The following is a 22,987-nucleotide window of genomic DNA, read 5'->3' as shown; positions in this document are numbered from 1 at the left end:
TCAAATGGATGCTTCCATTGGATCCAAAAGGTCATTTGCAGTCAGAATCCATATCAAATTTGTCCATTTTGGACACCGTTGGTCTGGGAGACAAATTTTTTTTGTCCAATAGGGTCGTACGCCCCCTGCACACAGTACGAGGCATCAAAAATAAAAAAAATCTCAAAAAAAAATTAATTCTGCGCAATTTTCAGCCCTGGCGGTTAATAAGCCGCAGCAGAACCGCTAGCAGTTAACCGTTGCGGTCATCGCTGGCGGTCTGCCAGATGTGCACAGCGGCTTCGCAGGCGGCTCCTGCCGTAGCTCCGCCTAGCGGCTGCTCTTCACCCTTCCGCCACCCAGCTACCGCTCCGCTGGTGGTGCGGGGGTGTCGGCCCTTTTTTGTTTTTTTAATTTAAAAAATAATTTTTTCTTGCATTTTCAGAGGCCCTGGTGGTTTTTTCTCTGTAACTTGAGCATACGGACGTATTTTTTTGATCCAAAAAATGCACCAGAAAGCTAGTTCCGAGACAAAGATTTTGGTATAGGTATTTTTGGGTTTTGATGTAGTTTGGTTGCCTATTTTGGCAGTCAAACCCAGATGTTCTATTTTGCACTCCAGGAGGCGTATCTTGAGCTTCCAATCTCCGATTTTGGACTTCTTTATATCGCTGGAAAGCTCTTTCTATGCTCTTTCCAGAGATGTTGTTTGTTGTTCCAGATTCTATTCCAAGCACATCCTATTAAATCTTTTTTATTTTAGCATTCTGGTGGATGTCCTAATTGTTTCAGGTCCGAAGATCGATTTTGTTGCTTCAGTTGCTTCGTTTTGAGCTTTTTCTTCTGTTGTTTTAGCCTTATGTTTTTTCTAATAATTGTTGATATTCATTGTAAGCATCTTTATGCAACGCACTGAGATAAAGTGCCACTCTTACTTTTCGAGATCTTTTTCATCATTGTGATTCATTGTACTCGCACTATTTTATAAAGTGCCATGGGGGGGGATAGTTGTTTGCCACTTATAGGACCTCTTTCTCTATTTTCTCATGTAGTGTTGATGACACATGCCTTTATTGGTGTTTGTACCTCACTCTCGATGTGTTTGGCTCCTATGTTGTAGGAGATTTTAGGCCCATCTTTTCAGCTACCTGTCACCTCACTTGCCTTAAGGGGAGGTTATATTTTTGTTCTATGCTTCTTTGGTTGATGGTTCATGCCTTCTATTTCCATGGAGGTTCTACAGATCAGCATTTTGACAGAGTTTTGCGATTCTTCATGCTTCAATGATTCTCTTCTGATCTCTTTGTTCCTTCTTCTGGAACATTCTTTGCTATCTCTTTTTGGAGTAGAGTTTTTCCCATGTGGTTTTCTCTATTTCTCCTCTTTATAAAAAATTTTTTGTGATTGGGTACCTAATCAGGCCTTGTTGCCAGGACCCAATTCTACTTTCATAGCTATGCTAGGTTAGCTTCCTCCCAAGATTCGCTTAAGGGGGGGTGTTAGAGTAATTATTTGTTCTAACTTATTAATTAAATCACTTTGATTTAATTAATTAAGTTTCCTATTACTCTAGTTTGCTTAAGCTATCTTGTAGGTGCATATAATTAATATTTTATTAATTATATTGTGCAACCTAGCTTTTTTAGGATTTAGTTTCCCTTTTTGAGTTTCATGATTCCTTTATAAGGATTCACCTCTTTGTATTTTATTCATTCACTTATTGGATTATATGAGAAATTTCTCTTTGCATGTCCATAAGATGGATCTGGCTTTTTGGCCTCCATAATTTTTTCTTGCCTCTGTTCTTTGCTTCATCCATGTGACATGGTTATGCATGCAAGTGTTCTTGGGAGATTAGTTTTTCACCTAATCTAACATACTACGTGGATGTCTTTTAATATGCTTTTTTCCTTGGTGTCATTCCTCTAACTTCACATGGACCTCTCCTTCTTACCGCAGATTTTCTCTTTTTACTCATGCATTATCTTGCATTTGGCGTGAAGTGTTCGCTCCATGCATGAAGTGTTTTCTCCAGGCGTGAGTGGTTTGTGAATTGCAACTTCTATTTTTTTATGCATGGGTGACTCTTCTATTAATGCTGGTCGGCTTTGTTCTTCTTCATACTTCTACCCTACCCTATGTGGAGTTCATTTTAACTATGATATGCTCGTTTATTTGACTGCCCTGCTCTTTCTTATGCATGTGGAGTTGTTCCTTTCTTTTGGCATCTATTTTGCATGATGCAATAGGGCATATAAATCATGCCCTCCTCTGCAATGAATTCAAGCACCCCACAGTGTGACATGCACTGTGTGCTTGGATTCTAAAGCTCAAAAAGCATGGGATAGTCTATGTGTAAAGATGCCAAATGATCAAGAGCTGGAGGCATTATAACTCTGTCACTAGTTTCCAATTGTGGCTTATGAAAAAATGAAGCAGGATAACATCGATAAGTTTGCTAAAATGAAGTAGGATATCCATAGCCTCTGAAAAACATTTTGGAAACAATCTACAGAAGTAGGCACCTTGAATTTTCAAAATGGGCACTTAGAATTTTGCACAAATTGTATAGTGTTGTCAACTATGCTGACGACAAAAGCTATGCAAAATTTGCAGGGAAAATACTAAGAAGTTGCCAAAGCATAAGCTTTTAAATGGGACAAACCAAAACATTTGATCTCACTGCTTGGGCTTCAAGCTATTCCCAATACTACTTCATTGGTAGTATCACAAACAACCTTCGAGGTCCTTGATACATAATCTCTCCTTCAAACAATAAGAGCATGTCATTGAATAATTTGTATGTCTCAAGAGCAGGTTGCAATAGAGCTATCAACATTATGCCATTCAGGACATGGATAATTTGTCATAGGCACTTGATTATCTGAAAAGTTGTAGCATTGTCCAACCCTGTGAAAATTTTATCCATAGAAAGAGCTTTTGGATGACCCACCAACATTTCCCCTATAGTGACTCTTTTCTTCTTACCTCTAGAAACTCCATAGAGCATTTGATCTCCTAGTTTTATGTTAGCATAGATGTCCAGTCCCAAAACTTTCAACACATAGTCCATGACAAGACTATTCTTCTTGCCTTCAATTACTATTTCCTTCATATAAACATCAACATCTAGATGGAGGAGGCAGATTTTTTGACTTCAAATCTATATAGTAAACATCTCTATTGTGGCAATAATCAACAACATTAATGAGTTGCTAGAAGTATCTCCTTGCTTCATCTTCCACTTTTCAAAATTTGAAAGATGTGTTCCCAAAATTATAATGATTACAATCATTATAATATTTCAACTTTAGGGAACTTTTAATTCCTAATATACTTTATCAGTCTAATATTGTTTTGCCAGGCTCCAAAGCAAGTCTGGCTAAAAAAAATTTCATTTTCAAACAACTGATATCCAAAACTAATCCATCAACCATCTAGCACTGATTTGATCGAAAATCAATCGCTAGAAAAAAATTTGAAACTCATTTTACACCTTTCTATAAACTACCAATTTTGCATCAATTGGTCCTTTGACTGGCTTTAAAAACTGACGCAGACATTTGATTGAGCTCTAAAAATTGGCATAGCAATTCTTTGTTCTACACACTTTTACCCTTTCAAATCTCGTCTCATGAAAAATTTGGGGTCAACAGATATTTGCCATCAAAGTTGCCTTCTTAAATTCACTTGCACATAAACATGTCAGAAAGCAACAAACTGGGTTCGGATTTGGCTTTGAAAACTGAGCAAATGAGCACATGGGGAGATGAAAACTAAGATGATGGTTCTTTGTCATGAGGAAAATATGAATCTGCAATCTAGGCTCAAGATGAATAACATGACGCAAATGGAAAGCAGTCAAAGTGGGCTACTTGGAATTTGTAGACTGGAAACAATGGCAGAATAGTGATTTTTGCAAATAGAATTGACCTCAAAAAGTGTACAAGTGGATTCATCAAGACTTAAAAATTGAAAAACTTAGAGTATTTTTAGATGAAAACATAGTGGTACAATCCATTCAATTTAGCTAATCACAAATTTTGAGTTATGACGTCCCAAACAAGGGTACCAAACAATCTACAAATACTGACACTAGTAAAACTTTAGAAATTATGTTTGGAATCGCATTTGAAAACTAATCAAACGGATTTTTCATAAGCTAAAACTTGAAACATAACAAGTCTCTGATGTCTACAATGCAACACAAAAGGAAATTTAGCATTTAGGTCAACAGGGTCAAAATTATAGCACGTCAAATAGGGCTTCCCAGAATTATGTGCAAAGTGCATTTGCATGAAAACAACAACTAACCAACTTTGAGGGATTCAAAACCTAGTCAAATAGATTTGAAATGACTCAAAATATGAAACATATGTTTTCAGGTATGGACACTAGACACTCCCAAAGTTGTGAATCACAAAACACTTTTGGGTTTGAGATATTTAGATGCAAACATGGCCTCCTGTCACTGTTTGACACTTGGTGAAATATGTGGAGTGTCACATTAAAAAAATTGCTGAAAAGTATGTGGTATCATAGTGTGGGAACACATCAAAACTAGATCCAAAACATGGTATCACAGCAATGATTGCTTTTTCTCCCTAGACTAGAACCAACCTTACCATTGGGAAAAGAAAAGAAGATATAGGAGAAGAGTTAATTCCCAGATTCAATCAAAACATGACATCTGTCCACTCGAAAAACCTTCTCAACAAGTTAAAACAACTCTCTAATCTCTCCCCTCAACTAGTGAATCAAATCTTCATCATTCGGCTCTCAACAGCAGAAAATATCTCAAATATCTAATTTAACAAGTAACTGAGTTCATGCTTGATTTTTACCTATGGTAAAAATGAGAATCATTTTTAAAAAATGACTTCTAAAAGCCAAGAAAACTATTTAGAATCAATTTTCTTCACATCCAGACCTCACCAAGCCTTCATATCTACCTTTTATCTGATCATGATGCTTCATGTTGAATTCTGCTCATTCCATTAAGAATACCATGGAATTTGCAAAAATGCTTATGGACTAAATCAATGAATTGCTTTGCAAAATCTGACCCCAAATTTGGAAAATTCAACTTCTCTCAGTTCCAATGGTATGCTACATTACCTATTTTGGACAAAAATGTCCCTATTATGGCCATTTGAAAAATAGGGTCCTGAGCTATGAATAGGCATTAAAATTCAAAAATTTAAAAATTTACATAGTTTGAACTATATAAAAATTTAGAATAATTCAATTTTTTCATCATGTGTCTAAATAACTTTTCTGAATTTTCATTTTGTTTTCAATATCTCCTTTGCCTCTTTGCCACTTGTTGACTCCTGATTTTCCTTGCAACATTTGAGATATTTTAAATTAATTAATATTTTAATATTAATTAATTTTCTTCATTCCTTCCCTGAAGCACTGGTGGCTTTCATTTTTTCCCTTACATGCATCTACTCACACTTAATTTTTGTAACTCTGGAAGCTCTTGCATTTTCCTTTACATTCTCGCGTACAAGCATGTAAATCTGGAAGTCTTTAAAATTTTCTTGACACCTTTACGCATGAGAACTTCCTTTACACTTTCACACATTACTTCATTTCACGTACCCCTATAGCCCTTTGAAATTTTCTTTATGTGCTTATGCTCCCGTGAACCCATAACACTTTAATATTTATTTTACACCCATATGCTGGCATACCATTGGGACCATCCAAATTTTACCTTACAATCATACACAATGCATGAACTACCATGACATCGTTAGATAGTAAAATTAGCTTTATGACCATACACTGATCATAATGTCGAAGGACCAAACTTTATCTTCAGCGATCTCCCAACACACTCCATCCTCATTATACACTACATTGTTCAAAATTTGGTTGACCACGATGCCCACTAGCTACAGCTTCCCACAAAGGGTGATGTCTTTAAGACATCTTATATTAAGTGTGGGTTTACATTTAAATAATTTAATACTCCTCCACATGAGGAATGTGGGATTATCACTTTGAGGTTTATTTCAAACTCTACACCTTTCCTTTACTAGTTGTCTGCAGATTTATCCAACCCACTTTTCTAACCATCGTTAGGTCCCTTCCATTTTGGTATTGAAATGTGAGGCTTCTCCTCTATGGAAATTTCTTCCCTCACTTTGTGGGTGGCTCTCTTTTATGGTATTAAATATTGTAAGACCTAATTCATAGCTCACCTTTGACTACGTCAATGAAGGCGTTCAAAGAAACAAATATGGAGCACATTTTACTGAGAGTGCCTAAAGGAATTTCATATGGAGGACTCTCCTTCTTACATTGTCTAACTCCCTTAATGTGTCTGCATCTACCCTTGATCCATGGGGTGCTGCATATCTACATGCCAAAAGATGGATTGCAGATCCTCTGGGTGTGTATGCCCCTTTCAACTATGTGGATGTTTTTTAATATGATTTGTGCCTTGGTGTCATTCCTATAACTTCACGTGGGTCTCTCCTTCTTACCGCAGGTTTCCTCTTTTTACTCATTCATTATCTTGCATTTGGTGTGAACTGTTCACTCTAGCCATGAAGTGTTCGCTCCAGGTGTGAGTGGTTTGTGAACTATGACTTCTGGTTTTATATGCATGGGTGACTTCTTTTAATGTTGGCCAGCTTTTTTCTTCTTTATACTTCTGCCCTGCCCTGCATGGAGTTCATTTTAACTATGATCTGATCCTTTATTTGACTGCCTTGCTCTTTCTTATGTGTGTGGAGTTGTTCCTTTCTTCTGGCATCTATTTTGCATGATCCAATAGGACATATAAATCATGCCCTCCTTTGCGATGAATTCAAGCACCCCAGAGTGTGACATGCACTGTGTGCTTGGATTCTAAAGCTCAAAAAGCATGGGATAGTCATTGTGCAAAAATGCCAAATGATCAAGAGCTGAAGGAGGCATTATAACTCTGTCACCACTTTCCAATTGTGGCTTATCAATAAAAGAAGTTGGATAACATTGATAAGTTTGCTCAAATGAAGTAGGATATCCATAGCCTCCGAAAAACATTGTGAAAAAAATCTGAACAAGCAAGCACCTTGAATTTTCAAAATGGACATTTAGAATTTTGCACAAATTGTATAGTGTTGTCAACTATGCCGATGAGAAAAGCTGGGCACAATTTGCAAGGAAAATGCTAAGAACATTGCCAAAGTATAAGCTTTTAAATGGGATGAACCAAAACGATCTCACTGCTTGGGTGTCAAGCCATTCCCAATACTACTTCATGGGCAATATCACAAACAACCTTCAAGGTCATTGATACACAATCTCTCCTTTAGACAATAAGAGCATGTCATTGAATAATTTGTATCTCTCAAGAGTGGGTTGCAATAGAGCTATCAACATTGTGCCATTTAGGACATGGATAATTTTTCGTAGACACTTGATTATCTGAAAATTTGTAGCACTATCCAACCCTGTTAAAAAAATTTCCATAGAAAGAGCTTTTGGATGACCCACCAATATTTCCCCTATAGTGACTCTTTTCTTTTTACCTCCAAAAACTCCATGGAGCATTTGATCTCCTAGTTTTATGTCAGCATAAATGTCCAATCCCAAAACTTTCAACACATAGTTCATGAAAAAATTGTTCTTCTTGCCTTCAATTATTGTTTCCTTCATATAAACATCAATATCTAGATGGAGGAGGCAGATTTTCTGAATTCAAATCCATATAGTAAACATCTCTAGTGTGGCAATAATCAACAACATTAATGAGTTGCTAGAAGTATCTCCTTGCTTCATCTTCCACTTTTCAAATTTTGAAAGATGTGTTCCCAAAATTATAATGATTACAATCATTATAATCTTTCAACTTTAGGGAACTTTTAATTCTTGATATACTTTATCAATCTGATATTGTTTAGTTGGGCCCCAAAGTGGGTTTGGCTAAAAAAAAATTCGTTTTCAAACAACTGATATTCAAAACTGATCCATCAACAATCTAGCACTGATTTGATCAAAAATCAATCGTTGGAAACAAATTTGAAACTCATTTTACACCTTTCTACAAACTATCATTTTTGCATCAAGTGATCCTTTGATTGGCTTTAAAAACTGACCCGAACATCTGACCAAGCTCTAAAAATTGGCATATTGATTCTTTGTTTTGTACACTTTTAGCCTATCGAATCTCATCTCATGAAAAATTTAGGGTCAACAGATATTCACCATCAAAGGTGCCTTCTTAAATTCATTTGTACATAGACATGTCATAAAGCAACAAACTGGGTTTGGATTTGGTTTTGAAAATTGGGCAAATGAGCACATGGGGAGATGAAAACTGAGACGTTGGTTCTTTGTCATGAGGACAATATGAATCTGCAATCTGGGCTCATGATGAATAACAGGACACAAATGGAAAATGGTCAAAGTGGGCTACTTGGTTTTTGCAAATTGGAAAAAATGTTAGAAAAGTGATTTTTGCAAATGTAATTGACCTCAAAAAGTGTGCAAGTGGATTCATCAAGACTTAAAAATTGACATACTTGGATTATTTTCAAAGGACAACATAGGGGTAAAATCTATTCAATTTAGCCAATCATGGATTTTGATTTATGACATCCCGAACAGGGGTACCAAACAATCTGCAAATACTGACACTAGTAAAACTTTAGAAATTACATTTGGAATCACGTTTGAAATCTAATCAAACAGATTTGTCACAAGCTGAAACTTGAAATATAACAAGTCTCTGATGTCTACAATGCAATGCAAAAGGAAATTTAGCATTTGGGTCAAGTGGGTCAAAATTATAGCAGGTCAAACAGGGCTTCTCAGAATTATGTGCAAAGTGCATCAACATGAAAACAGTAACTGACCAACTTTGAGGGATTCAAAACCTAGTCAAACAGATTCAAAATGACTCAAAATCTGAAACATAGGTTCTCAGGTATGGACACTAGACAATCCCAAAGTTTTGAATCAAAAAACACTTTTGGGTTTGAGATATTTAGGTGCAAACATGGCCTCCTGTCGCTGTTTGACACTTGGTGAAAAATGCAAAATTGGGATTTGCTCAAAATGAGACTTCACAGATTGGCTCGAAATGACAGTTTAACTTCATGGAATATGTGGAAGGGCTAAATGGAAGGTGTTAGAAACATTAAACACTTTAGGGGCCTCAAAGGTACAGCTGGGTACACATTCATTTATGGGGCTTGATTTGACTCAAAATTTCAAATAGACGCTAAAAAATGAGAACGCAATTTTGAGTGCCAATAGCATGTCTTCAATAAATGACTCCATGTTTATTCTAGGATGGTTCCACTAGTAATGAATTCATTGAATCATGTGTGAGGTTCAGAGGCCTAAAAATTCGAGCATACATTTTTGGCGCCCACTGTAGGGCCACAAAATACAATTTTTCTAGCCTCATCTATTTTATTTTTTGTCATTTTTATCATTCTACCGTACTTGCCCATACAGATTTATAGATTTTTGTTTGAGAAATTTTATTTTTTCACAAGAATCTGAGGGTTTCACATGTCTCTGTAGGCTTTCTCATGCAAAAATGTGCCCCATTGTGCAAGTTCTCACATGGTACATCATTTTCTCATGTGAGATAGTGAAAGGCTTCACACGAACCTGAACAAGATTTTGCGCATAATCTTGCAACAACACAGTTAAGATTCATTTTTTTCAAAATGTTGTTTATCACTTTTTACTGACATCTTTTTTTGTGAAGCATTGTTATTTCAAATTTTCTAGTTTCATGTATCTTGACAGTTATCTACAAGATATTTGACAAAGATTCCCTGATATAAACTTTCCTAAAACATGAACTGACTATGTGTTTGTAGGACGTTGTCAAAGAAATGATTATGAAAGACTACTCTTAAAACCCACTAAAATAATGTTTCTTTTTCTTGCTTTCTAAACATAGTCTAATTAGGGCTTGTGAACTTTGTAGGGTACAAGACAGAAAAATAGAGGATTATGCTCTTCACCACTTGGAGGTCATGACCAAGAGTAAATCAAAAATCTAGAAGCTTCTGAAAGATGGCATTTGAGGGAGGCAAGTAGCTTAGTGGTTCGCTAGTGCTAGTCCTTTTCTATGATGAGATGATGATTTCCTTTCAAAGGGATCAAAATCTTTAGGAAGGATGAGTCTAGATTGATTAAGCTAAGTTGGTAATTAACGTGTTTTGCATGTTTGGGTGAGAAACTAAGGTAGAGGACTATGCTCTTTCCCCTTGAGGGAAATCAAAAACTTTGACCCTTATGTTCGAACCACTAGTCCGAGTCAATCCTTTAAAGGGCCTCCTAGAGTGATCCAACATCCAGGAACAACCCAAGTGAGCACACTCCTTTAGCTAAAGATTCCAACTCACTATAATCAATATGCTTTGTAGAGTGAAAGACTCCAAAGTTGGATTAATTTCTTGCCCTTGATTCTTGATATGACTTATCAAGGGGAAGCTCTATCTCTTGCACTAGCTGACATCGACCCCTGTCTTGCTAAGCAAGTGTGTGCACTCTCAAATGTTGGTGTGGGTTGCTAGTCTCAACTCTAGTTGTAAAGCCACTAGGGATTAATATGAATTGAAAATAAGTAAAAAACCTTTTAGTTAGAAACTACTTGGCTCACCTCCAAAAGGAGGCATAATCTTTGTGCAAGGAGGGGGAAGAATCTCTCCTGTAGAACTCACCATAGGCATGCTCTTGGGCATTGTATACCCGATTGACCCCTACCACAAGGGTGTTCATTCAGCATATATATTATTGAGCCCTTTGAATATACCAAAAGCATGGGCTCCCTCTAGGTTGTGACACGGCTATGTGAGGTGCACGCATGCACATAAGTTGTGGGACAAAGGTTTTGCATTCTCTACCATTTTCTATTTTTAGGGATAAAGTGTGTTTGTTATCGAGTTTTAAACATGTCCAAACTTTCTTAAACAAACTAAAATTCAAGACTCCCCTATCCCTCGAAATTTCTTTGCCCTTAGTTGGATTATATTCGACAACTGATTGCTCCTAGTGTCCATTTAAAAACACTTTGTTTTGTTTGAAACCCAAGTGTCACTTTCAAAAATCTAGAAATCAACCCTACAATCTATCAATTATCTATCACACAAGACTCCAATCTATCTAGACTAGTCCAAAACTATCAAAATCTCTTTGAAACCTAAGTCTACCATTTATCTGGTTTCAAATTTTGTACATAGCTTTGCAAGATTTTGCATGAGCCTCATTGGTCCTATCATTTCTTTTGTGCAATACTGCGTAGTTTCTTGTGTGAACAATTGCATATCTCTACATGTGATCTTGCTATTTTTTTTTTTTTAGGCCTCTCATTTCTTCACATATCCTAGAGCACATCCTCACATGAGTTCTAGTTGTTGTTTTAAGATTTTGCACCTACTTGTGAGCTTTCTTGCATGCCTCCTAGAGGATCTTTGTATGAGAACTTGAGTTAAAATTTTCAAATTACCTTGTTTGGACAACTTGAAATTTGCATATGGTCTATTTCTTGCATCTAGTTACCCCTTCTCTATCTATAAATAGTCCCAAATAGTGACATTTCACTTGACTAATGACTTGTAGACTACACTTTAGCTAGTCTCATCTCTCACTATCTTGTTCATATTTCCTAGTGTTCATTATACTCCATGTCATAGTAGTCATAATCCTTGGTTGTTCTAGCCTTCACTCAGACTACTTGTACCTTAGTATACAATACTCTTCCTTTTTCTTTTTGAGACTACATTTTAGCGTGATTTGTGTCTTGGTTCTTTCTTGTTGTCCTTGTCTGATTGTCACAACAAGAAGTAGTAATGTGTTTTATTCTCTTAGACTTGGGCAAGGTTGCACTAGGAGCCATAATCATGGAAGAGGTTGCCTTTATTTTTTTACATGGTCTACACTTATTTTTTCTAGTGACAGATCTTCATGATCTCCCTTGCCCATCAAATCACCTCGAGTCCAACAAAAATTCTCCATAAACTTGCAACAAACTAGGAATCCTTTGTATCAAAAGAATTCTGACACTAGCAAAGGCCCTGCATCTCTGAACAAAACATTTGACTTCCTTTTCAAAGGATCTTTCCAATCACAACACATTGAAACTAAACATATTCCTACAATGGCTAATCATGAACCTGAACATGGTAGTCGTAGCAGACACCAAGATCCACCTAGGAATGATAGACAAAAAGACCATGACACTAATGAGGAATAAGAAGAGGTAGAAATACTTCTTGAACACATCAAAAAATTCCAAAAAGATAAAAAATTTCAAAAGTTCATGGAAATCCTACTCAACAAAGAGAAAGAAAAGTACTTTCTCAAACTTGCCCAGCTGGGAGCTAAGCTACCGTTTCATTTCAATGTGGAAACCATCGTCATTCCTAAAGAGGAAACTGAGACTTCCAAACTCCAAAAGTTGTTAAAAATCATGCAAGACCAACTAGCTCAGATGATGCATGAAAAAAAAAAAAACCCACAAAAATATACATCTTAGATGCTCCTTGTCCATTCCCATTTGACAAGAGCATAAACATGCCTCCTTTCCCAAGAGGAGTAGAACTACCCAAGTATGAAAAATACTTTGGACCCACCAATCCCCAAGATCACTTGTGGAAATTCGGTGCCTTGTCTATGGAATTTATGTATAACTAGACATATATCATGCATTTATTCCCCAGAAGTCTAGGTGATCAGGTTTTGGAGTGGTTCTCACACTTTCCTCTTGGTATCAAAACATTTGATGAAATCACCAACTTGTTTGTCCAATAGTATTCTCATAACATTCAACACCCTATCAATATTTGAGATTTATGTAAACTTAAGTAGAAGGTTGGGGAGCCCTTCCTCACATTCCTCTAGAGGTGGAGACAACTGTACACTAAATATTCATGCACTATTCTAGAAATGAAAAAGTTTGACATCTTCACTGATAATCTCCTACCTAATTTTGGGTATAGAGTCTAACTTTAAGGTCTACATACCTTTGAAGACATGATCACACAGGCCATCCACATAGTGGAATTCATGGTTAAGGGTGAACTCACTCTTTAGAAAGACACAAAACAAGGCTCCACTTCCAACAAGGACAAAACCAAGTATGTCAACAAGAACTAATAAATTGTACATGATGGGGTTGTTGAAAATGTCACTCCTAAACTTAATAAGAAAATTCTAAGAAATGCTAAGAAAATTCCTCCTAACAACAAGACATCTAGAAACAAATCAAGAAACTCATGGGCCACATGTTGTAAGTGAGAGTATACACCTCTAGGTGAGCCTTTGGATGTAGTTTACAAAACCTTGTTACAAAATAAGCTTATCTCACCATTGGAAAACTCTTGCCCTTATGATACACAACAATGTCCACCATGGTGGAATGAAATTGCGTTCTGTGAGTACCACCAAAATAAGGGACACAAAACTAGCAACTACATAAACTTGCATCACAAAGTCCAAGACATGATTGATGCTGGTGACATTGTGGTAGATGCACATAACAAGAACTCAGATCACAAGGCCTTCAAAGAGCCCTTCTTTGCCTATGAAAAGGGAGAAAGTTAAAAAATGAAACCCAACAAAAAGGTTAACTATGCATACTCTAATGATGACAATGTGATAAACATAGTTTAAGTTGCAGATTTTGAATATTGTGATGTCATTACCATCAAGAACAAGCAAGATAACGATAAAACCAAGACACCATTTTTCTTGAGGGGGCCTATTTCCAACACAATAGAAAATGTACCTTCACAACACTATGCTAACATTGGCACACCCTCTCACACCAAGTTGGTGCTCAAAGGCCCTACACCTTCTACTCCTGATCCCAAACAACATAAAGACAAAACCCTTACTGGTCCATCTGGTAAAGGTGCAAAACTCACAATGAATTCAGTAGCAACTGACTATAGTGTTCTTGATCAATTGAAATGAACTAATGCTCAAATCTCCATCTTTGAGCTGCTTAAAATCTTGCCTGCTCATAGATAGATTGTAGATAAAGCCCTCGCTGAGGAAAATGTTCCTCAAGATCTTGATCTTGAGCAATTTCAATCTATAGTAGGTCACCTGACCTCACCTTACTTTATGTCCTTCTCTGAGGAGGATGATAACTCATTGAGTCACCCACAGAATCAACCCCTATACATCAAGGTCATGATACACTAGACACATGTTCATTAGGTACTCATTGATAATGGCACTAGGTTGAATATTGTCTCTACCTCTTTCCTTAGAAAATTGAATTATTTTGAGGACTCTATTGATCCTCATACAAGATCACTATCAAAGCATATGATGAAGTCAAACAAAAGTCTCTAGGTCTTGTAGTCTTACCCCTTCATGTCAGTCCTATAGAAAGGGATGTCACTTGTCAAGTGCTTGGCATTCCTTGGCTTATAATATTTTTCTAGGATGGTCATAGATACATGAGATACATGTTGTGCCATCCACATATCACTAATACATCAAATTTCCATTTCATGGCTCTAAGGTCACTATTCCTACTACTACTAGCTATACCTACAATATGCTCAAAGCTGCTAAAAATTTCATCCCCACTAACAAGGAATATATTGATTATCATGACAAAAAACAAAAACATATTGAGTAGTCATTCAAGATGATATAAACTAGCATGGGGGAGTACCATATTGAACTATTGTTATCATTAACATCTCTTCCTCAGTCTCCTCATCATTATGGGAGACCATCTAAGGCAAAGAAGTTGTTTGTGCTGACACCTCAAACCAAGTATAATGGCACTTTTGTAAAGGCTATAGTTCCCTTAGAGGATGAAAGTGAAAATAGAGCCATTTCTACATGGCTTTACAAAGAAGAGACTCCAATAGACCTAATAGAGAAAGCTCAAGAGATCACTCCTAAGAAATATGGGCCTGGTCTTAGACTCATAAAGCATTTTGGCTATAAGGGAACTAGCCCTATTGGGTACAATAATAATGGCCTATTTGATCCTATTAAGGCAATAGCTCAAAGAAATAAAGATACATCTAGTCTAGGCTTTAATAAGGTTCCTTTCCATTTGGGAGCTAACAAATTCATACCAGAACCTAAGAGTTCATCCAAAAATGAGTCACAAGCTGAGCAGATACTCAAGATGACCAATATGATGATGAGGATCCTTATACTTATCCTATTCCTCGTGATTTGGCTAAATTCTTTGCTAAGCCTAATGACTTCATGCCACATGTCAACACTATGGATTATACTAGTGATTATTCTAAAAACAATACTAATCAACCCAAAGCTCATTCAGAAAGGGGAGAGTCTAGTCAGGCATTATGTATTGAATACTTGTGTAAAAACCTAGATGATGAAGGCAAGTATGTCCCTATCATTTTAGTTGAATTCTATAGCCTATCACCATCCAACACTAATTCTAAGGAATATGAGTTTGACTCTCTTTCAGAAGTGACTACTAGATTGAGTCTTGTCATAGCTTGGGGACACTGCTTTCTAGTGTCATAGAATCTCTCTTGTGATAGTCACCAGTTGTTATGGATGTGTTTGCCTACTATCACCAATGTCACTCTTTTTGAGATTCTCCTTATAGAATCTCTTTCATGATAGTTACCAATTGTTCTGGTTGTATCTACTTACTGTTGCTAGTGTCACTCTTTTCAAAATTCTCCTCATAGAATCTCTCTCGCATTAGTCACTAGTTGTCCTAACTATGTCTATCTACTGTTGCCCAATCCTACTCGGGTTCTTCTCGTAGAAGATTCCTCTTTGACTTTAGTCACCAATCATTCTAACTTTTTCTATCTACTGTCATCACCCTTCTGAAGAGACTTCTTTCAAACATGTTTTGGACATTGACACTTGACATCAATCCCAAAGAAATTAAACTCAAAATGACATAATTGTTTGGACATGCTGAGCATTTTTTTTTTTTTTTTTCTTTCTCTTTCATCATGCTTCCTCGAATAACTTGATGATTTCATTTCTAGCTAGAGAAGTAATGGATGGGGGCATGATCTTTTCTTTGTTTTCTACTTGCAGTTTAGTTCCAATAAGTTGATGTATTCCTATAAAGGGGGTGTCCACTATAAGAGCCTCCATCTCGTATTGGATGGTCGGCTGTACCTCGACTTCTTTTATATGGATACATCAATAATGTTGGTTCTTCTCCTTGTCTATTAGAGTGAACTCTTCATGCTACAATACATACTAATACTCATCCTATTAAGTGAACATATGGGTCACTATGAGTATATCTAGCACACTTTTGTCTTAGGTTACAAACATAAGGGCCATTATGGATAGAATACATATTGAGGAATTATCATAAGATAGATATCTTGTGTGTTTGGTGTGTCTACCATGCAAGTGACATTCTAGTCATCCTAATCTTTATGTTTTGATGCTTATGTTAACTTGCTAAATCAAAAGGGGCAAATGTTTTGGTCATTCTGGCTTCTTGTGCCTCGAATGCTTACATTCCATCCCAATAACCCTATAACATATGTACTATCCATATTTCCATGATTGCAATGTTAGTGGGAATATTATGACATATGGGATTTTCTTCTATGCTCCATGATGATAAATTGTCAAGACTTGGTAACCAGACCTAGGGTTGCATATCGCATAGTATTACATTACTTGGTTTGGTATATGATTCAATTGCAAATTTAATTTCATCTTCTGTGATGAGGGATTCTTAGTTTCTTCAACGTAACATGGTTCTTCATGGCTGCACAAGCATTTGATCCTTTGGTTCATCCCCTCGTGCTCCTCACTGAGATACTTGTCACTGTCAAGAAAAAAATGAAACAATACATCATATGTCAGTTTATTTACCTATGCATTCCATTTATAAAACCATACATCCATATCATCTACATAAATAAGTCAAATCAAACATACATCCATGCATCACATCACATTTGCATCTCATAATCATAGAAATAAAACATCTCATGTATATCAAAAGAAAAAGATAGACAATGACAATGACAATGACATGAACACAATGATACTCGACTCCAAAATCTCATATATATATATATTGAAGAATGTGTTAGTAGAAAAATGTGTGCTACTTGAGCATTGTCGGTCAAAAAATGATACAAAATGGTGTTGGCACACCAATCAATACATAGCCAAAATCATCAAAAATTAGAGGTAAGAGCATCAAATGTCTAACTCTTACCACCGTCTTCACCTCTTGGAGGAGGAGGAGGAGGAGACGACATGTCTAGCCTAGCTGGTGGGTGCACACCTCCAGACTCTTGAGCATATTGTGAAAAGCAAGGCACTTTCTGAGCCTCATCGAGCACTACTATAGAATATAATAGGTTGCTTGGGCTGCCTATAGTCTCACCTCATCTTATAACATCTCCACCCTCTGCTTCGCTACCTGTACCTACTCCTCCAGCCTCTAGATCTCATGATCTCTCTCTATGATCCATGCATCCCTCACCACCACATGAATCTAGAACTCTCCCAACTATCAGGAGGCTTGTCTAATCCTCTCCCTCACCCTCCTCAAGCCATCTTGAGGCCCAGTAGTAGGGTACTCTTGCATCTCCTTATCAAGCATCTTAGGCTACTGCTTAGGTGCTTGCTCCTCCACCCATGGCCTCTACCATCAGTCCTACTCCACTCCATTGCCACCAACCCCTGCATCTAATCCCATCTATCATGGGGGAATATACACTTGCCACACCTTATGTCACACCTATGGTGGCTTTTACTATGCCAACTGCTAGACTAGCCCCTGTGCAAGTGCTTGTTGTGGAACCTGTGCCACCATCCCCACGGGATTCATGAATCGTGGAAAGGGGTGGCTAATAAAGTATTCCTAATATGCAAGTGTCATCTTGGCATCTACTATCTCTAGGAGGTAATCCCACTATGATGCAACTAGGTTGTGCACATCAATCATTGACCTCTTGGGATCTAGTCTTGCAAACCACCCCCAATCTAGATCCCTTGCTAATCTTGCATAAGCACAGTACTCTTGGGAGATATGCTATGGAAACCCATACTATCTCTACACCCATGTGATGGGGAGTCTCTCAATAATTTGGGTTGCTCAACCTAATAGTAGTCATAAGGAGAACATCCAACTCAGTTCCCTAGGAGTATCATCCCAATCCTTGGTTTCTCTCTAGGGTCAACATACGGTGGAGACTAGGTCATCGAGATGGGTATGCCAATGCTCCATCTTACCCAGGCCTACCTAGGTAAGCCACCTTCTATATCTACATATGTATGACTCCATAGGCTCATAGGAATCCTAAAAAATGGGCCTCATAACTAGCAGGTGCTCCCATGCCCAAATCAACAAAACATATACTCTGACAGCCATGCTCCTCCACTCATGATACACTATCTTGTGCATCTCATAGAACATATGGGTGAGTATGCACTGGCCCCATTTGAATCAGTTAGGAGCATTGAGTATCCTTTGTAGCATGATGCCTCATCTGCACTCTAGCCTATGTTGTCCTTTGTATGGCACCAAGAAGTAGCTGATGAAAATAGCCAAAATTGAGGCCAACCTATGAGTAGTACCAAAGGTATGGACGAGCTCATCCCATATGATGGTTCACCCTATTTCCAACTCCCATTGGAAGATGGCCCTCAATGCCTCTGCGCCAGCTTAGGGTAGTATGTCATAGACTATCCTTGACCCATGTAAGGGTATCCACAATATTTGGTAGATGTCTTCTAGTGTGATCATCATCTCCCCCTGTTGGCGCTCAAAATTGCATGGTCAATTTTGAGCACTATTGAAAAATTCAGGCCTATAAATGCTTTGTGAAGCCTATGTACCTTGCCATTGAGTTAATGCATAAATGGTGTTTAATGTTTCTAACACCTTTCATTCAGCTTGTCTACTTGTTCCATGAAGATAAATCATCATTCTGAGCTATTTGGCGAAGTCTTCTTTCAAGCATTTGTCAAATTTGGAATTCTGCCCTAGTGTCAAATCATGATAGGAGGTTGTGTTTGCATTTGAATATCTCACACCCAAAAAAGGTTTTGTGACTTTTCACTTTGAGAGTTTCTAGTTTCCATACCTGAGAACCTATGTTTCAGATTTTGAGTCGTTTCGAGTCTGTTTGACTAGGTTTTGAATCCCTCAAAGTTGGTGAGTTACTATTTTCATGCTTTTGCAATTAATTCCTAATTCTGGGAAGCCCTGTTTGACGAGTAATAACTTTTGACTAGTTGATCCAAATATTGAAATTCTTTTTGCGTTGCATTTTAGACGTTAGGGACTTGTTAAGTTTCAAATTTTAGCTTATGATGAATCTGTTTGATCAGCTTTCAAACGCGATTCCAAATGCAATTTTTGTCTTTTTACTAGTGTTATAAGATGCAGATTTGTCAGAAGCCCTGTTCATGATGTCTTATCTTGAAATCCGTGATAGGTGAGATCAAATGGTTTGTTTCCCTGTGTTCTATACTGAAAATGCTCCAAGTGTGCCAGTTTTCAAATCTTGACAAATCCGTTTGTATACTTTTCCAAGGTCTTTCCATTTTTAAAAATCGCTTTTCAGTCAGTGTTCCTAGTTGCAAAATTCCAAGTAGCCCACTTTGAACATCTACCATTCACGCCTTGTGATTTTTCATGAGCCCAAATTATAGGTCCATAATGTCCTCATGACAGAGAATCAATGCCCCAGTTTTCATCTTCCCAAGTGTTCATTTGCCCAGTTTTCTGAGCCAAATCCAAACCTAGTTTATTGCTTTCTGACGTGTTTGCTTGCAGGTAAATCTGAGAAGGTGACTTTGACAAGCAATATCTTTTGACTGTGATCTCATCATGAGACAAGAATTGATAGGATGCAAGAATGTGGAGCAGAGATTCAGTGTGGCAAATTTTAGAGCCTGGTTAGTTGTTTGAATCAGTTTTTAAGGCCATTCAATGGACCTCCTGACATGAAATTCACAGTTTACAGTTAAGTCATAAAATGAGTTTTAAAAGTGTTTTCAGTGATGGATTTTATTTTCAATCAGTTCAAGATGACAAATGGATTAATCTGAAGGATAAGTGTTTTGGAAGCGAAAAAAATTTTAGTCGGACCCACCTTGGGGCCCGACTAATCTTCATCAAATTAACTAGGAATGTATAAGTGTTAGGCATGATTGAAGTTATCCATTTAGCCCTCTCTCGGTTGAGTTAAAGGTTGGTAGATAAAGCTCTGGATTTTCCCAGAACAGGAAGGCATCGTTGATGCCACATTATATGAGACCTAGACAATATCCATATTTTATGAATAAAGAGGATTTAGTCTCTCATACGCATTAAGAGGATTTCAAGCACACTGTATTGTGAAGTGGTGAATATGCTTGGAGAGGAGTTAGATGAATAAAATATTGCATAAAAAATGGGATCTAATTCAATATGGGAGGAAATGGGTTTTTCACCATACCCAAGATTAAAGGGAGTGAGATTATATTGGACTTCCTGTAGCAAATGATGAAGTTGTTTCTTGAGACTATCAGAGGCATCTTCCACCTTTTTATTTAATCCAGCTAGTTGTCCAATGGTATCAGAGTATCAAATATGACAGCGTCCTCTTCATTTTTCAGATTTCTCCAACCACAAATTTCACAGCTCCACGTATTCAAAGGGAAGCTGGCCGGCCAAGCACAAAGTGTTCACGCCTAATGAAGTAGCATGCAATGAGGGAAAGGAGATGGCATTCAAAGCAGGAAGAAGCTAGAACTATTCATGAAATGTTTAAGAAGGAAGCAAGGCACTGTTAAAGATCACACATTCAAATCAAAGTTGAAGCCGCTAACTGCTAGGAAAAACATGCACAAAAGGTAGGAATGGGCGTTTCAAATAATGTGTAAAAAACCAAAAGGAAATTCCTCACGCTAGTAGAAGACAATCTACTCTCTCAGAACAGAGCCATCTCATGTGAAGGAGACATCAATGCACAAAGAGGAAAGAACACACCCAAACAGACCCACGATTTAGCATAGAAAAATGCCCACCATTTGCAAAGCCCACACTCAACGCATAAAAAGAGCATCAACCAGTAAAAGGAAATGCTCATGTTTGGAGGGCGTGAGGCAACATAATGAAGGTCCACATTTTTTAAAGCTGAAGGCACAATAAATAAATGAAAGAACCAATGCTAAATAGAAGCAACTCACGCATGTTACTAAAGTTTGCTCCATGCATACAACAATGAAGAAAGCCATCCACAAAAGAAGGAGCAGACAAGTTTGAATAAAGCCCTGCGTTATTTTTAAAAAGGGGCAGCAGTGCATAAATGAAAGAGAAAAACACAGTCAAAATTGCAACATATGAGAAAAAGACGTCAACGGCCAGGAAGCTCAAGAACTAAGTAGCCCATGCTCTGCTAAAAGGTAGGAAAAATGTGCACAAGAAGGGACACGAGTTTGTCTCAAGCCCAGATTCTAAAATATTAAAGATTGGTTCTCTAGATGAATTAGCCAAAGCTTGATGAGTAGTTCTTAATCCACCGTGGGAGGAGAGCGCCTGCGCAAAAGAGGAAGGAGTCGTTGAAGCAAATATGAAGTTGCACTCAGTTTAAAAAATGTGAGAAAGCAGAATTAGGACGCATGGCAAGTGGGTCTCGGCTGGCGGCGAGGTGGTGATCAGGAGCAACTTGAGAGGATGCATCAGATCGTGACACGTGTCAGGATTTGATAGTCGGCGCAATCTCGCATTATGGAGATATGAGGGATTTTAAAAATGTGGGAAAGCGTGATTCTGCCACATGGCACGGGCCCGCCCAATGATGATGTGGCATTGCATGTTCGAGCAACCAATCAGATAATGCCACGTAGCAGTTGGTCAACTGAAGGTTGACCCCGAATTCAAAGGCAATAGCAATTAATGAATAAAAATAATAATAATATTTTATTATTATTTTTATAAAAAATGCATGTTTAGTCGTCCAAGAGGTATTCTTTCTAAAGTTTTGACTTTAGAGTTTTAAAAAAATTTCAAATTTAAAAAATCAAATGTGCAGACATGAGTTTCTAGTAGAGGAGTCATTTTCAAAATGACTTTCAAGAGGTTTCTGAGAGGCCAGATAGGCAATGTTATATATCACCGAAATTTGGAGAAGACAAACTTTTCGATTCCAGAGTCAGTTTTTGCACAAGTATCAATCTTTTTGAGCTACAGGAGGATTTGTCTTAGGTACCTGAATCGCAACCATTTTCAGACCAGGAATTTTAGAATTGGTTTTTGGCAAGGTAATGACTTGAATATGTATAAAAGATGGTAAAAATGCAGTTGGAGTTGAATTGGTCCTCATGCAAAGAAACATGATCTCACATGAGAGGCAGTGAGAGTATGAGTGAAAAGTGCCCAAAATCCCATGCATCTCACACAAAAGGTGGGTATCTCTCATGCAAGATTCCCCATCAACATGCATGAAGAAACACTAGGTTGGTGGTTCTTCGTGTGAAGAAAGATTGGGCTTGTACGAGAAAGGACACCCTCATGCAAAAACTGATTGACCAACATTAAAAACATGATAAAAATGTGCTAAAATACTTCAAAATGCATGAAAGATTAAATGCAAAGCAAGTTTGTTCACTACTCATTAGAGGTCCATAGTCCACCAATCGGCTATGTTGTTAGGATCACTTGAAATGATGCATATGCACTGGGACCACCATCTTCGTCTCAGAGCTCTCTTTCACTAAAAACAAAATGTACAAAATGATTTGAAAATGACCCTTTGGGCCCTTTTATAGGTTTTGACCTAATTTTTCAAAGTGCTCCAATTTGTACAAAAATCACCTCCTGGCTAATTTGACCTTCCTAAATCCATTTTTGGGATTGAATTTGAAATTTGACACACCTAAACAGCCCAAAAATGCATTTTAAAATTTTGGGACTGATGTGATCAAATGCTTGTGTAGTCCAAATTCTTCTAGTACTTTGAGAATCTTGGAACCTTTTAAACTCGAAATTCTTCAAAATTTAAAAATTTATTTAGGAAAAAGTCAACTATGGTCAAAACTAGTCAACTTT

At 37.3% G+C, this 22,987-nt stretch overlaps 1 pseudogene; it reads left to right on the top strand.

Annotated features, from left to right (window-relative positions):
- Positions 1 to 266: 266 nt before the first annotated feature.
- LOC149548321 (2-succinylbenzoate--CoA ligase, chloroplastic/peroxisomal-like) overlaps positions 267 to 22,987 on the top strand; it is an 83,169-nt pseudogene continuing 60,448 nt past the window's right edge.

Source organism: Cupressus sempervirens, chromosome 7 (assembly GCF_028749045.1).
Source record: "Cupressus sempervirens isolate cs-2001-9-10 chromosome 7, ASM2874904v1, whole genome shotgun sequence".
Taxonomy (NCBI): domain Eukaryota; kingdom Viridiplantae; phylum Streptophyta; class Pinopsida; order Cupressales; family Cupressaceae; genus Cupressus; species Cupressus sempervirens.
Note: the sequence above shows the minus strand (reverse complement) of the source record. Positions and strands in the feature narration are given on the sequence as shown.